General features: G+C 48.9%; 1 non-coding gene across 1 annotated transcript; it reads right to left on the bottom strand.

Moving 5' to 3' along the window:
* Positions 1–4,739: 4,739 nt before the first annotated feature.
* TRNAK-UUU lies at positions 4,740–4,812 on the bottom strand. The gene has a single exon. It is a non-coding gene; the product is annotated as a tRNA-Lys (tRNA).
* Positions 4,813–5,168: the final 356 nt, after the last annotated feature.

A 5,168-nucleotide genomic window follows, 5' to 3' on the forward strand; every position in this document is an offset into this window, starting at 1 on the left:
TTTACCAGGCTTACTGAGTCTCAGGCAGAGCTGGGCATCTGCAGTCCCACCCTCCTCCCATGGTGGGAAAAAGCAGAACATCTGTGCTTTCTGTCAAGAGGAAGACCCCCAAAGCGGAGAGCACTCAGATTCTCCCCCAAAGCTGCCCACAGAGAAATCGCCTCTTCCCCAGGGGGGCAGTGAGGGAGGTGATAGAAAGAGGAGAGGACTGTTGCTCTAATGAAGGGCCCTCTGTGTGGAACCAGGGACCAGATGACCTGAAAGCATAGTCTCCAGTTGGGAATGATGAGTCACCTCTATGAATCCCTGCCAAGTGGTCAGCCAGCCATTCCTGAAAATGGTGAATAATGGGGACTCAGAAGTATGTGAAATAGCACATTCCATCTTTATACAGTTCAGATGGTTAAAACGTCCTTTATAGTAATCTGAATTTTTCCTGTAGTTTCTATTTCTCCCTGGGGTGAAGGCTTGGGGCTTCACATAACATCTCTGATCCATTTTCGGCAAGACGATGTTGAAGATGTACTTAAAGAGGGCAAGCAAGTATATCATCCTGAGACACAAGTTCTCTAGGCTAAACACTCCCAGTCCTTTCAATTTGCTCTTATGTGTCCTTAGTTTCCTGGCCATTCAGCACCCTAGTGTCCTCTTTCTGGACAAATTGAGTTGGTCAATGTCCTTTTTAAGGTACGGCACCCACAACCAACCACACCAAGAAATCACATTGTCATCTCTGCCACTGAAGTTACCACCCTGAAGCCCCCCTCAGCATAGGGGCTTTAGAGTTACCATCGCTAGTTCTACCCCATGAGGCAGGTACAATTGTTTTCCCTTAGAGTTGGGGAAAACAGATTCAGTGAAGCTATGACTTCCTTGGAGTCCCCCAGTTAGCACGTGACTCCAGACTGTTGGGTCACAAAGCCTATGTTTGTTCCCCGAGGACACACAGTTCCCAACGCTAAGAGTAACCCACTTGCAGCCCTTATGGTTGAAGAAGCCCAGGGAAGGGAGAGCTCCTGTGACTATGGATCCACAGGGAGTGAGAGGAAGACAAGGGAAGGAGAAGAACAGGGGTCCTGGGTCCCAGCCCCTTCTCTGCCCTGACATGGATGCTGTGTTTGCAGGCCCGTTGGTGACCCTGCCCTCTTCACTGGCGAACATGACCTTTCTTCTTCCAACAAACCCAAAGACGGAAGTGCTCAGAGCAGCAGTGTCTCCTGGCTCCTCATGACAGGAAACCTCAGGACCCAGAGCCACACTCTTCTCCTATTTATTTCGATGTGTTTTAGGCAAATAGCTCCTGTAGAAATGCTCATCTCTGTCCATAGTGGAAGAGCTCTCAGCTGTTGCCAATACCTGAGACAGGAAATCACGTGTTAATAATTCATCAGAGGGTGTGTGTGTGTGCGTGTGTGTGTGGCTACCTGAGAACAAGTCTCATATTTCTCATTTATAGGCCTCTGATACCATCTGACAGAAATCCATTCTAAAGTGAAATATTGATAGGTTTACTCTGCAATCTTAAGCAGGCCTCCTAAATTGCTGTAATTAAGGCTAGTAAAGAGGGGTGGCAGCAAAGAGGGGAGACCAGAGATGCCGGGCCTGAGAACACGCACATGTACATACAGCTGGTGATTAAACTGAGCTGATGGTTGAATTCCGAAAAAAAAAAAAAAACAAAGAGTCATAAAAAGACATCTCAGGCGCTCTGGCTCCTGCTCCCAGCTCAGGGTCCCTGCACCCATCCATACCCACTTTGGATCTAAAAGTCTCCAGCCTGGAGACTTCCCTTGCAGTCCAGTGGTTAAGACTTTGAGCTTACATTGCAGGGGCCGCAGGTTTGATTTTTGCTCAGGGAACTAAGATTCTGCAGGAGGCCAAAAAACAGGGGGAAAAAAAAGTAGTACCTGCAAAGAAATAAAAGCTGTAAAGAAAAAAAAAATTAGAAATTTAAAAAAAGTCTCAGCCAGACTTGTCCTAGTGGCCAAATGGCCATTTCAATGATCACATCTGCTCTTCGCTCATGGCTGAGCTGACCCCACACATAGAGGACGGAGAACCAAGTCTTTAAGACAAGGAGATGCCCACCTCAGGGGGAGAGAGAGCCCCTGAGAGCCATAGCCCCTTGTCCAGGTATACTGCCTATGGGACCCCTGCTGCCTGGGTGGTGGGGGTGTCCATGATGAGGTGATAGGAGGTGGTCAGATGGCGCTGAGACGGAGTGGACACTGGAGACTCAAGGAGATGTGGATGGGCTAGAAAGACAAGAATTAGAAACACAGGAGCAGGGACTTCCCTGGCGGTCCAGTGGCTAAGACTCCACACTTCCAGTGCCGGGGGCCCAGGTTCAATCCCTGGTCAGGGAACTAGATCCTGCATGTTGCACCAGGCGTAGCCAAATAAACACAGGAGCATGCCATAGAGGGTGAAGGATTTGTATTCTCTTCAAAATCGAGTTTAGGGCTCATTGTATCATAGTGAGGAATGCCCCGGGAGACTGTGAGGGGTCCTGAGGCCTGGCTTTGCTCATGGGGGGATTTCAGAGGGGCTTCCTTCCTGCTCCTCTTCTAGGACCTTTTTCTCCCTCTCTACCCTTTCCTTCCTCTTTCTCTTTCTCCCTCTCTCCCACTTCCTTCCTTTCCTTCTTCCTCTCATCTTACCTTCTTCCTCCTTCCTGTCTTTCTTTCCCGACAGTATCAGAGGCCGTGGTAAATATTTTTCAGAAAGGCTTTAATTAAAATGTTAAACCCTCAGCTGCAGCCCCAGTGACTTTCCCAGAACTACACATCTTCTCAGCAGCTAATTATTTAAAGTAAAATAGTGGCATTCAGTCTGTATGTGAGAGATTAGCATATTAATGGGGAGGTGATTACGCTTTAGCCCAGACGTTTGGTCCTGGAGTCAAAGCTTCAATGGGCTGTGTCCCCAGGGCCTGGTTCCTTATACCTGAACAGGTGTCTCATCTCCTCCTGGATCCCTGAGCTAAAGTGGGAGGCCAGGCTCCCTCCTCCAGACACCCTTTCTCTCTGTCTGTGAATGCTCCATCATAATTAAGAAATGCGTGACTCAGAGAAGGAGGGAGATGGTGGGAGCAAAATGTGAGGATGAGGAAGAGTGGGAGCAGTGGAAACAGCCACGGGCATGGGAACGGGGACAGGGCGTAAGTGTCGGCCAAAGGTTTCCAGTGGCTGACAGAGGACAGTTCAGAGAGGGAGGCTGTTTTCTTCCAGATTGCAGCGGGGTGGGAGGATGGGATGGGGCAGGGCGGGAAGAGGATTCAGACCTGGATTGGGATCCTCTGGAGGGGCTGTGAGTCTTGGTCACTTGTGTTTAATCATTCATCTGTTTATTTATTCATTCATCAACAGTCTCCGTACATGGAGCAATGCCGCAGGCGTCCTATCACGCACTGGGGGCCAGAACTGCCAATCTGCAATCCCCAGCCTCAGGGAACAGCCTAACAGAATATCACCTGCATGCATACTTGGTCCCTGGTTCATCTCCTTGAGACACAGAACCATGTGCTCTCCATTTTCAGGATGCAAAGATCACCAGAATAAAAGGCATGGGGGCCACATAGAGGTGAACAGGAAAAGATGTCTCTTCTTCACCATACCACCACTCACCCTGACACGGAGAGGTGTCTGTGTCCCAGCAGGTCACACCTGGAAGGCCCTCCACTGGATTAGTCTAAATGTCTCCTTGTATAGCTGAGAGATGGAGCCCAGAGAGGGTATGACACCACTCAAAAGTCACACAGCTAGTCTACCTGAAGTGGGACCAAAGCCAGGACAAACCCCACAGATACCCCTCAAGAGGTGATGTCAGACTAGGGGGATTGTCCACAAGAATGCACCTGTCAGACCAGGTTCCACGTCTGCCAGAAGCTGGCACCATGTGAGTGGTGGAGTGGGGGCAGGTTGACTCTCTTAATGGTGTGTGGTGCTTGGAAGCTTAGTGTGAGAGAGAAGAGATCAACAGTTCTGGATCCAAATCCCATCTCACATGCTTAGTTGCTGGGCAGGCTTGGAAGTTATTCGAATTTTTGGAATCTTATTTACTCCTTTGTCAAATGGGCACAATAAAGCCTGTCACCCCCAGAGGATATAGGGACCAGAATGGATGTAGAGCTCTGGCACAGTGCTGGGCAGGAGATCAATGAAAGGAATCATTACTGCATGAGCTTGGCCACCAGGGTAAGTCTAATTGTCTTCTGAACAGGTGCCACTTAAGCCAGGGTAGTGACACAGGAGTTTCAGGGGCAACAGGGCAGATAGATTTTGATTTTGTTCTTGTTGTTTCGTGGTTTTTTGTTTTTTTGTTTTTTTTAACATTTCACAGATAATCCGCTAATATAATTACCCCTGCGTAACTGGGAATTAACTCACATCTCCCACTACGAGGCACTTCGGGTGAAAAAGCAAAATGAAAACATCATGTGTACTTCATAGTACAATATGCAAGAAACTACCTCCTACATCATGTCTTTCTGTGTGTGTGTGCACATGCACATGCGTGTGTGCTCACTTGTGTACGACTCTTCAAGACCCCATGGACGGTAGCCTACTGGGCTCCTCTCTCCTTGTAATTTTCCAGGCAAGAATACTGGAACAGATTTTCATTTCCTTCTCCAAGGAGATTTTCCTGATCCAGGGATTGAATCTGCATCTCTTGCAAAGAATCTGGCAGGCGGATTCTTTACCAATGTGTCACCTGGAAAGCCCCAGAACTGAAGGATCTGCTTTCTCCGAGGCTCGAACTCAGGACCTTCAGATTAAAAGACTAATGTGCTGCCTACTGCACTAAGAGGGCAGATAGTCTGACTTTCACTTCATGTCTGTACTCTAGTCTTCTTGTCTCCATCTGGCTGAAAAGCTGTGCAGACACTGGATGGGGGTCTATGAATCCCTAGTAGCTTCCTATGTATCTGTTCATTTTCCAGAGAAGAGTTTATAGTGTTTCGCAAGACTTCCTTCCTTCAGGGAAGCTCAGCCTGTTGTGGGAGATTCATTTTCTGCCTTCGATCTGAGGTAGAGAAAGCCCTGTCCTCAGGGAGCCCCACTCTGAGGGGAGACACAGCCCCGCCTCAGGGAGCCCCAGTCTGAGGGGAGACACAGCCCCGCCTCAGGGAGCCCCAGTCTGAAGGGAGACACAGCCCTGCCTCAGGG

This window comes from Cervus canadensis, chromosome 28 (genome assembly GCF_019320065.1).
Source record: "Cervus canadensis isolate Bull #8, Minnesota chromosome 28, ASM1932006v1, whole genome shotgun sequence".
Classification (NCBI taxonomy): domain Eukaryota; kingdom Metazoa; phylum Chordata; class Mammalia; order Artiodactyla; family Cervidae; genus Cervus; species Cervus canadensis.